The sequence below is a fragment of the Elaeis guineensis genome, chromosome 2 (genome assembly GCF_000442705.2).
Source record: "Elaeis guineensis isolate ETL-2024a chromosome 2, EG11, whole genome shotgun sequence".
NCBI lineage: Eukaryota > Viridiplantae > Streptophyta > Magnoliopsida > Arecales > Arecaceae > Elaeis > Elaeis guineensis.
Genome location: NC_025994.2, coordinates 16,373,547 through 16,386,479, shown reverse-complemented (window position 1 = coordinate 16,386,479; position 12,933 = coordinate 16,373,547).

Sequence of the window (12,933 nt, the reverse complement as noted above, 5' to 3'; positions counted from 1 at the left end):
CAAGTATTTGCTTTGACTAAACAGGATGCCAATACAGGTGATCAAGTCATTATAGGTATGATTCTAGTTAACCCGTAGATGTCCATGTGTTGTTTGATTATAATTTTGTCATTCTTTTGTGTCTTTCAGGTTTAACTACATATTCAAAGAATTGAATAAATTACTATATGTGATCTCTTCACTTAAGAAAAGTTATTCTCATCGATAATTTATTTAAGAATTACGTCATAAGAAAATTAGGATTGACGGAAACTAATCTAAAGTATGATAAAGATAATATGAAGATAAAGTATCTTCATTTATTTGAAAATGAAGGTATGTCAAGTTTCGAGGAAAAAACTATTTTTAAGGAGGATAGAATGTGATATCCAGCCCTAAAATCTCACCCTTTGCACAAATCTTAGAGCATAAATAAAATAAAATAAAATAAAAGAATATTGAAGACTCCCGTTGGGAGTCTTCTTCTACAAGAGCAAATCGGAAAGGAAATTGAATTCGGGAAGGATTCGGCCTCCCCTCCACTCTATATAAAATCCCTTTTTCCTCCTCCATGGTCGGCCATGGCGAGCATTGATTTTTTCTTCTCCTTCTCTTCGGATTCTTCCATTGAAGCCACGGACGTTCTTACCATGTTTGTCTCAAATCCTCATCGAAGACCTCATCGGTGATGGAGATAAGCCCCGACCCTCCTTCCTCTCTTCCTTCTCTTCCTTTTTAGGGCATCGTACACCCCCGCCGACCATCAGGTTTGCCGAAAAACCCATAAAAAGAATGCCCTATTTTTCTCTTATTCGGTCGATCCCTCTCTTCCTCATTTTCGACCATCAACGCTGCCACCCGTGGTGCCACACCCTATAGCATGATCCCCACCTCCCTACCTTCCTTTTCTGAAGGCTATAACCGGCGGTGATCGGTCAATGATTGTGAAAATAAAATAAATGGATCGAGTCCCCTATTTTTGGATCTTTCCCATATTTCTTCCATCGGTAATCCTTGCCACCGACCATCCCCTGCCCATTGCCGTCGGCCACCCACTGCGGTCGGCCGCTGCTGGTCCTCCAACCAAGAACCACCAGCCCCCACTCGCATTCCTCCCTGTTCGGCCAAGAGAAGAGAAGAAAAGAAAAGGAAAAAGATGAAGAAAAGAAAAAAGAAAAAAGAGAGAAAATTTTTTTTTCTGTCCTCTCTTATTTTCTCTCTCTTTCTCTCTTTAAAATTTTTCTCCCTCTATTCTCTCTCCATCTGATTCATAGATCCTCATATGAACTTGAGAAGATGTATCCAAAGTAGTTTGAAACTGCTTTAATATCTGTGCAAGATGTGGGACCTCACTCCGATCATGTCAAATACTCTTAAAACCTACTATTGATGAACCTATTGATTGATCTTGGCCTTGATTTCACTTCATACTTCATAATTCTTTGATCGAGTTACCTACATCTGACCCTCGGTTAGGAAGATCCTGAATTATCCTAACATCCGGACTGCTAGTCGAACTGGCCACCCGATCTACAGTCTTCTTTTTTTATTATTGAATTAATAAATAAAAATTAATAATTTTTTTATATATTAAATAGTTTTGATAAATTTATTTATCAAAGTTTGAAGGGTTAGGACGAAAAAGGTAAGTAACTCTGACACTTCTTATTTACTTTTGAAATTATTGACTATTTTATCAAAAAAAAATTATTTTATATTTCTATAAAATAAGAATCAAGTATATACATTATAAAATTCATGATTTATCATAAAATAGTGATTTATGAATATTTTAATATGAATAACTTTTTTTATTAAATATGAACTTCATATTTATGAAATGTATATCTGGTTATAAAAGGAATGATTTTATGATTATTTTATTATTAAAGATTATTTGTAGATTATGAACTTTATAAAATTATCTAGTATCTTATTTATGCATGATTTAAGAAAATATGATTTGATGAAATATGACTTAAGAATACCTATCTTAAGAAACATGAAAAAAAGCTCTCAGATAGCTATATATGATCCTGCCAGTGGATAATAGTAATTGGTATATGACCCTACAAGTGAGTAATGGTAATTGGCATAGGATCTTGTCAGTGGATAATAGTAATTGACATACAACCCTGCCAACGGATAATAGCAATTGGTGTACGACCCTGCCAATGGGTAATAGTAATTGGTACATGATTATAGCCCTGTCACGGGTATAACAGTGACCTTAGCATTTAATCTAAAAGAATTATTAAGAATCATGATATGAAAAGAATGTCAAATGATTTATGATTTTATATACGAGGTTGACATAATTTATAAATTTGTTTATGCTATGCATTGAAAATTATGTTTATGTAAATTACATGATTTATGCATATACAAGAGTATTATTGATTTATGATATATTGTTATTATGAAAATTTTATGTTTCAATGATAATTATCTTCTCTCAATGATTTATTGATGCATGTATAAACTGATACTAGATCTGGGTAAGATAGTGTAAGGTTTACTTACTGAGCTGGTATAGCTGATATCTTTTTTTTTTCTTTTTCTGTCTAGACACATAAGGTTAGAAAATAAGGATGATCTAGGCTGGAGGGTCTACACCAGTAAGTATAGAGATTTGCATTTGAAATTGAATTTATAGGATTATTATGGACTTGTAATCAACTACTGATGAATTTTGATATATGAGTTTAGTATTATATTTTGGATTTTGTCGCTCTGACACAATATTGGTTTATTTACTTGATGAATAATGGAATTAATTTTTTTTATCATAACTTATTTTTGATGGATTTTAACTGATTGTGATTGATTGACTTCGTGTTATCATGGGCCCTATTTCTCGGTAGTATGACCGTGTTATGTCCTAGATTTGGGACGTGACAGGTTCACTATAGTTCAACTTCCTAAGCCCATCAATACTTAAGCACTCTGCCCTGAGTTGAGGCTAAAGGAATCACAGCCAATGCATGCTGGCCAACAAGATGAGAAAAAACTCTACATTCAAGGCTCGTGTGTGCACCTTGGTAATAGTACCACCGAAGGAGGAGAGGTTTCGAATCTCGTGACTACCTTCTCTGTATCCTCTCCCTCCTCTCTTGCAAAGACTTTGCAGGAATTCATTGCACCTTTGCACACTCACACCTATTCAACTCCTCGACGATAGCTCCCTCCACTTTAAGACTGGTCCAAAACACAATTACAAACCTAATTCATTGCTTAATGACAAGGTCTCCTAGTGCACTGATGCCACCTATCGAGTATCCATTGCATGTTGGATCTATTAGAAACAAGATTTGCCATCTTGATATCGATCTTCATATCAATACCATCTTGTAACTATGTTAGTAAGAGACCAATTCCATGTACCTAATATTAATATTCCTCCCTATACCATGTACCAATATTGAACTGGTATGACATGGTATCGTATGGCCCATACTACATATTGAAGCGAAAATTTAGTGCAGGGGCAAAATGGTAATTTTAAATTTTTTTCAAAATTACTATTTTACAGTAAAATTATTAATTAATCTTATTAATTAATACTAATTAACCCTACACTAGGATCTAAATATGATACAACAGCATGCATTTAAATTTGAAATTCAAATTTGAATCAGTAAACGTTTTACAGTACTGTGTTCAGAACACATCACCTTTTGCGGGTAGTCGATCACCGCAATCTGATCACCGTCGGGGGGCTCTGATCATCATGTCGCAGCCACACAAATATCTAGCCTCTGCGGATCATCCACACGAAGCTCCCGTCTGATCAGCTCCTCACGAATGCTAGTTCGTGATTTCACCCTTTTGATGGCAGATGTTGATCGAACTCCTTCGATCGATGTGTGCCGACTTCTCGGATGCTCCAGATCATCTGCACAGTTGCTTAAGAGGCTGATGGATCTCTCCCTAAAATTTGGTGGACTCACGACACTCGTGGCACACCAATCTCACTTCCCGAACCCTAGGTAGAAACCCTAGGGTACACACCAATAACCCTGCGCCCAATTTTCTCTCTTTTTTTCTTTTTCTCTCGGAAGGTTTTGGACCTTCACCTTACGCAGAAGCCTCCCTCACGCCCCAAAATTTCTCTCCTAAAATTTTTACGCACGTCCCACCTTTCTCCTCTTTTTAAAACAATGTCGAACGTGTCTTATCCGCGTGAGAGGATAAAGACAAGAGATTACACATTTGAATTCAAATCAAATTTGAATTCAAACGAAAACCAACTTATCCCTATCCTTTTGGGCGTGAGAAGAGAAGGGGCATGGCTCTTTGTGCATGGAAAATATTTCACGAGAAACCTTTTCTCGTGTAAGTAATGTGGCGCACAAAATGGATAAGGATGAAAGGGCAAGTGATAAGTTATCCATTCAAATTCAAACATGCTTTGAATTTGAATGGCTAACTAATTATTTTATCCATCTATATGGCGCACAAATGAGGGCGTGGGGAAGGGTTTTGCGTGAGAAAAATTTCACGAGAAGTTTCTTCTCGTGAATTCAAATGGGTGCAAAGAAGTTGGGTGTCGCAGGGAATTTAAAACAAGGTGGTTTGATTCAAATTGAGCCAACCTAGTTTAAAATAGGTTAAGCACAATTAGACCAGATTAAACCCAATATAATTAGGTTTAATTAGGCTCAATAAAATCCTAATCAAATCAGGAATTAACTAAACCTAACCCCTGATCAAATCAGGGACTAAACCACCTTAGCGATTAGGTCAACATTTAACCTAATCGGGTCAATCCAAACTGAATCCAATTCAATTTGGACTTGATCCAAAAATAATTAATCAATCAAATTGAGTTAATTAGTGATTAAATCACTAATTAAACCTCTCATAAATATTGAGTCCAAATCCGATGGGCAATCAGACATCAAAGACCATCGATATGAAATCCTGATCAAAGAGTTCAAATTTCAAATTCAAAATTTGAAATTCAAAATTTTGACCCCGGTACCCAAAATGTGTGGAACTGATGATTAGAGAATCCTAATTCTCAATCATAGAGTTTCAGTTAGATAAGACTCATAATCAGCCATCAGATCAGAAAGGAACCTCTAATGTGTGTGACCCCGCAGGTTCGAACCTAAACCGGTAGCACAGGAATCAATTCCTGTACTAATCGAAGTGACCATCTAGCAATGATACCCGACGATCGGATAGGTCGAATAATCGCAATCGCAACATTCAGAACCTACGTGAATATGGTTACCGTATAATTCATCCCTTTTGACCCCTGTGTTTAGGACGACTCAGGGTTAAACTGTCAACCCTGATGATATCATCCGAATCGTGCTCAACTCAATTAGTCCTGTGACTCCTCACTAGGACTACCCTGGCCAAGGTTTTGCTAAATTAAAACACAACTGTACACAGCTCCTAAACTGGAGTGGTCAATCCCATCTTGACACACGCACCGACAAGTCAAGTACTTGACTACACCCAGCAACCTTCCGTCACTGAATTAGAAATTCAGGTAGTCCAGTGCCTAAGTGCAGTAAGTTGCTTGCAAGTCACCGTGGCGGTCTCAGGTCGGAGGGACATTTATACCCATATCCCATCGGAGCAAATCTTGACAGCAAAAATAGCTCCGGAGTTGGTCACGTTCAGTGCAGATGTACCATTACATCTCACCTGTATGCCATATCAGTGTCTCCACACTCTTTGGTTATGAGGACAACCAACCCATATGGCACACAACGACCTATGCTCGGTAAACGTTGTCGTCCTTGGTAACAACGTATCATTTGATCGCGAACATGTTTAAGGACTAAGCGACAAATCCTCCTTTGTCGAGTCTAAATAGTCCTAAGGACTTCACCACAACACAGGAGTTCATTAGAAGATGAAACATTTGTGATGAAAAAAGACCAAAATAACTTTTATTTATTTATAATTCATGTACTAATACAAAAAGGAGCACAACCGTCAACAGGCTGACGATTGGCTTTGGGACACTATTCCCAACAATCTCCCACTTGGCCTAAAGCCTATCGGTGCAATATCTAATATCCATCTTCGACTTGTAGTCGTTGAACTCCTTCACTGCAATGGCTTTAGTGAATGGGTCGGCCAGGTTCTCCTTCCCATCGATCTTCTGAAGGTCGACGTTACCTCGATCCACAATCTCCCGGATGAGATGGTAGCGGCGCAGAATATGCTTCGTCCGCTGGTGTGCCTTTGGTTCCTTCGCCTGAGCAATGGCTCCAGAGCTGTCGCAGTAGAGCAGAACTGGACCAACAAGGGAGGGTGCTACTCCGAGCTCGGTGATGAATTTTCTCAGCCACACCGCTTCTTTGGCAGCATCTGATGCAGCAATATACTCCGCCTCGCATACTGAATCAGCCACAGTGTGCTGCTTGGAACTCTTCCAGCAGACAGCCCCACCATTAAGGGTAAAAATAAATCCTGACACACTCTTGCTATCATCGCGATCAGACTGAAAACTAGAGTCTGTAAACCCTATAAGTCTCAAGTCCGATTCACCATATATAAGCCACTAGTCCTTAGTATTTCTTAAATACTTCAGGATGGTTTTAACAACCTTCCAGTGATTCTCTCCTGGATCAGATTGGTATCTACTCACTACCCCTAGTGAGTATGCCACATCTGGTCGTGTACATGTCATGGCATACATGATAGATCCCACTGTCGAAGCATATGGAATCCTACCCATACGCTCTCTCTCTTGAGGTGTTGTCGGACAATCCCTCTTCGAGAGAGAAATTCCATGGCCTATCGGTAGATAGCCTTTCTTGAAATTTTCGATGCTGAACTTTTTCAGCATAGTATCAATGTACGTGGACTGGGATAAGTCAAGCAACTTTTTGGATCTATCCCTATAGATCCTCATCCCTAGGATGTAGGAAGCTTCTCCCAGATCCTTCATGGAGAACTGTGACGATAGTCAAATCTTTATTCCCTGTAATGCAGGGACATCATTCCCGATTAAGAGAATGTCATCCACATATAATACAAGAAATACTACTACTGGACCATTAGCCCACTTATAAATGCAAGGCTCTTCTCCGTTCTTAACGAAGTCATACGTTTTGATCGTCCTATCAAAACGTATGTTCCAACTCCGAGATGCCTGCTTAAGTCCATAAATGGACCTTTGTAGCTTGCACACCTTAGACTCATCTGTGGATGTGAACCCTTCAGATTGTATCATATACACCTCTTCGTCCAGCTCTCCATTTAGGAAAGCTGTCTTCACATCCATCTGCCAGATTTCATAGTCCAGATGGGCAGCTATCGCAAGCATAATCCGAATGGATTTGAGCATTGCCACAGGAGAAAATGTCTCGTCATAGTCTATACCATAACGTTGACGATATCCCTTGGCAACCAGACGGACTTTATAGGTCTCCACCTTTCCGTCTGCGCCCCTCTTCCTTTTGAAGACCCACTTACACTCTATGGGTTTTACTCCTTTGGGTGGGTCAACCAATGTCCACACATCGTTGACCTCCATGGACTCCATTTCGGATTTCATGGCCTCTAGCCATTTCTCAGAGTCAGGTCTCTGCATTGCATCCATGTAGGTGATCGGATCCTCATCGTTTTCATCAAGTTCGACAGGATCACCATCCCGGACCAAGAAACCATAGTATCTGTCCGGTTGATGTGGTACTCTACCAGACCGCCTTAAGGGTGCATAATCAATGGGCTCCGAATCTGATCTAATCAAATCCGGTTCAGGTTCAGTAACATGTGTCAGTTTTTCCACCTGTCGAACTTCGTCAAGTTCGACTTTAGAGGCAACAGTTCCTTCACTAAGGAACTCCTTTTCTAAAAAGATTGCCTTAAGGCTGACAAACACCTTTTGCTCATCAGCAAGGTAGAAATAATACCCTTTGGTATCTTTTGGGTACCCTATAAAATTACACTTGTCAGACTTAGGTCCAAGCTTGTCTGTAATTAAACGTTTAACATAAGCCGGACACCCCCAAACCCTAAGGTGCGAGAGTACTAGCTTACGTCCTATCCATATCTCATATGGCGTTTTGGCTACAGACTTACTCGGAACTCTATTTAGAAGGTAACAAGCCGATTCGAGCGCATATCCCCAGAGGGAGATCGGCAGACCAGCAAACCCCATCATGGATCGAACCATGTCTAACAGGATCCGATTCCTCCTTTCAGACACACCATTATGCTGTGGTGTTCCAGGAGGAGTCCACTGAGAGAGAATCCCATTCTCCCCTAGATATGTCAGAAACTCATTGGAAAGGTATTCACCTCCTCGATCAGATTGAAGAGTTTTAATACACTTTTCAGTTTGTTTTTCTACCTCATTTCGGAATAGTTTGAACATTTTAAATGATTCCGACTTATGCTTCATTAAATAGACATACCCATACCTAGATAGGTCGTCTGTGAAGGTTATGAAGTAGAAAAATCCACCTCTTGCACTTGAGCTCATGGGTCCACATACATCAGAATGTACCAGACCTAAGAGTTCACTGGCTCGCTCACCTTTTCTAGTAAAAGGTGACTTGGTCATCTTCCCAAGAAAACAGGACTCACAGGTTGGAAGTGATTCACAATCACTAACTTCAAGAATTCCTTCTTGAGCCAACCTGTTTATCCTGTTCTTATTGATATGACCTAGCCTATAGTGCCAAAGGTAGACTTCTGACATATTATCTATTCTAGAGCGTTTACCAAATTTTTGAACCACATTAACAGGCTGTGATAGTAAGTAAATTCTATTATTTAATTGTCCAACAAATATTGTAACACCATTCAAAATGATATTGCAAATATTTCTTTTTATTAAAAAATCATAACCGTACATGGCCAAAAGGCCTACAGAAATAATATTTAATAAAAAACTTGGACAATAGTGACATTCACTCAGAATTACATTACGAGAATTGATTACAAGACTCATGATTCCTAAAGCTAGAACTGGAACTTTGCTTCCATCTCCAACATTCAGGAACCTCTCGCCTTCATCAAATCTCCTACTGACCTGCAGACCCTGCATCGAATTACAAATATGATAAGGGCTTCCGGTATCCAATACCCAGGCAGTAGTATCACAAATCGAAAAGTTGCAAGGAGTTATCATATAATTACCTTGCTTCTTCTTTGGCCTGTTCGGATCCAGGGAGGCAATGTATTGAGGATAGTTCCTCTTCCAATGCCCGTGCTTCTTGCAAAAGAAGCACTCCGCCTGGCTCTGGTCGTGCTTGCGCTTCTTGGTCTGACCCCGTGCTACTGTCCCAGCATGAGATTGCACCTTATTTTTCTTCTTCTTGTTCTTCTTCCCCTTCCCAAAGGGTTGACAACGAGAAGAAGACCCTCCCACTACATTCACCGACTCCTTATGGAGTTGGTGATCCTTCTCAAAGTTCTGCAGCAACCCCAACAATCCGTGGTAGTTTACTACAGGCTTTGTCATTCGAAAATGAGTAAGGAATGGGAGGAAGGACTTGGGCAAGGAATTAAGGATCGCATCCTTACCGAGCTGCTCGTGCAGTGAAAAGCCCAATTTGCTTAGGCGCTCAATCATCTCGATTATGTACAGTACATGATCAGTGACTGAGGCCCCATCCCTCATTCGAGCATTGAAAATGGCACAACTAGTTTTATGCCTTTCAATATCGTCAGGCGTGCCAAAGGAGTCGTTCAACATTTGAAGCATCTCCTGTGGCTGGGCGTTCTCAAACCTTCGGCTGAACTCGTCATTCATTGCTGCCAGCATAATACATCGAACGGTGGTGCGGTCATTGAGCCACTTCAAGTAAGTGTCTCGGATCGCCTTACTAGCGTTCGGAGCTGGCTCCTCAGGTGCTAGATCCGTTACTACATAAAGGATCCACTCATGCTCAAGGACGATTTTCAATTTTCGATACCAGCTATCGAAATTGGGTCCCATGAGCTTGTCATTATCTAATAATGACCGGAGCGACAGGGTAGTGGCCATAGCTGCTTAAAGGAAAACGAGACCTCTATTAGTACATAAATTAATACTAAAGACTTGGATTTTAGTCTAAAGTTTTTCCCAATATTTTTACGAACTGGTAGCCTCATCCTCCAATTCGAGGAATTACTTTAATTCCTTAATGGGTACTAGAATCCACACAGACTACACACGAGCCCAACTTTGGTTGGTCAACCCATGTGCATCTATGGGTAGGTTCTTAACCAGTTGTTTCTCTAAACAACTTCTAGTAATTGATTTTGCCCCAAAACCTAATCAGTAGGCTTTGGCCTCCACTGAAAAGATCTGGTTAGGTCCAACCATTAACATGACTTAATTTAGTGAATCGGACCAATAAATGATCAGGCCCGACTTTGGCCGGCCAACCTAACCACCATCAGAAAGACTCAATCAAATTATCATATTATGAAGAATAATTCCATTAGCCAATGAGCACCAGGCCTTTGGGCCTCCAATGATCATTGAACTAATGGACTCATTATCACTCACTTAATGGGAGGCTATGACTTAGTTATCATTATAACTTAATCATTTTAGGGACCTAATAATTTTGAAAATTTTATTAAAGAATAGTAGAGAAGAAATCATCCAGCCAATTTCAATCCTCCCACTGACTTCACCAAGTCAGATTAAAAAAAAAGATTTAATTAAAGCTGGCATTAGGAGCACCTAAATCAGTCACACTGATTTACCTAATGACATGGGTGAGCTCTAATCACCAAGTGATCTAATCAAAATCTAACTTACCAGATTGGCCAGGTAAGTGAGATCAGTGGTGGAGATTTGCCATTAACTCGTCAATGATCGAATCAATGCGAGTAGCTCCCGCTTAAGAACCACTGGTCAAAACTGCCGAACTTACCTTAGACACCAACCGGTTCATTAGTTTTAATTTTGATCAACTTAGTAAATAGGACTCCACTGCGTAGCCATGAATTAAGTCCATCTTGGTCTAGTTAAAGACATGGACCCATTCAACTACAACTATTGAAGTTGAGTCTAGAGTATCCTTGACCTAATCTAATTCAACTTTTGATTAGATTTGACCAATTACTCCATTTAGTCCATTTTTTAAACTAACCTTAGGTCTAACCCAATTATGGACCTAATTCATCTAACCCATTGACCCACAAGTTTATGCAATTGTCTTAGGTCTTAATTCATAATTCTAGACCTACTAGACAATACTTAATTCTTTTAATTAAGTACTTGGGCTGATGGGTCAGGGTTTGATATTTTGAAAATAATTTTTAAATTTGAAAGATTTTATTTTCTGTTCACCAAATGTGTTAACTCATTTCACAAACGGGTCAGCACATTTCATAAACAGCAATTCTATTGCTCATTTCATAACAGAAAATAACTTAAAATAAATCATAAATTTTCTTTTAGATCTAATCTAACACATTCATGATAAATTTCTTAATTAAGTCCTTTCGCTACTTCATCGGCATAGGATATAATTGCATCGGCACCCCTACCGCCATAGGAGACCCCATCGAATGGAAAGAGAGGGCCTTTAAACCCTACTTTTCTCCTATGACCGGATGACCATGGCAACCAACCCAATTAGATTACTTACTACTTGGATCAAGTATATCTAAATATACCAATTTCAAAATTTAAATTTTGAATTTTAAATTTTAAATTTCAAATTTTAAATTTTAAATTTGAGATTTCAACCAAATTTCAAATTTCGAATTTCCAATCTTTGAATTTTAAATTTTGAATTTTGAATTTCAAATTTCGAATTTCAAATTTCAAATTTCAAATTTGAGATTTCAACCAAATTTCAAATTTCAAATTTTCAATATTTGAATTTTAAATTTTAAATTTAGAATTTCAAATTTTAAATTTCAAATTTTAAATTTCAAATTTGAGATTTCAACCAAATTTCAAATTTCAAATTTTGAATTTCAAATTTGAAACTTCTAACAAATTTCAAATTTTAAATTTCAATTTTTTTTGAATTTCAAATTTTAAATTTTGAATTTCAAATTTAAACTTATAGATTACACCTTAATCTACGCATGCATATGTATATCATATTCTAGAACCATGCTCTGATACCATTTGTAGCGAAAATTTTGTGCAGAGGCAAAATGATAATTTTAAAACTTTTTCAAAATTACTATTTTACAGTAGAATTATTAATTAATCTCATTAATTAATATTAATTAATCCTATACTAGAATCTAAATATGATATAACAGCATGTATTTAAATTTGAAATTCAAATTTGAATCAGTAAACCTTTTACAATTTCTTCTCGTGAATTCAAATGGGTGCAAGGAAGTTGGGTGTCGCAGGAAATTTAAAACAAGGTGGTTTGATTCAAATTGAGCCAACCTAGTTTAAAATAGGTTAAGCATAATTAGACCAGATTAAACCCAACATAATTAGGTTTAATTAGGCTCAATAAAATCCTAATCAAATCAGGAATTAACTAAACCTAACCCCTGATCAAATCAGGGACTAAACCACCTTAGCGATTAGGTCAACATTTAACCTAATCGGGTCAATCCAAACTGAATCCAATTCAATTTGGACTTGATCCAAAAATAATTATTCAATCAAATTGAGTTAATTAGTGATTAAATCACTAATTAAATCTCTCATAAATATTGAGTCCAAATCCGATGGGCAATCAGGCATCAGAGACCATCGATATGAAACCCTGATCAAAGAGTTCAAATTTCAAATTCAAAATTTGAAATTCAAAATTTTGACCCCGGTACCCAAAATATGTGAAACTCATGATTAGAGAATCCTAATTCTCAATCATAGAGTTCCAGTTAGATAAGACTCATAATCAGCCATCAGATCAGAAAGGAACCTCTAATGTGTGTGACCCCGCAGGTTTGAACCTAAACCGGTAGCACAGGAACCAATTCCTGTACTAATCGAAGTGACCATCTAGCAATGGTACCCGATGATCGAATAGGTCGAATAATCGCAATCGCAATATTCAG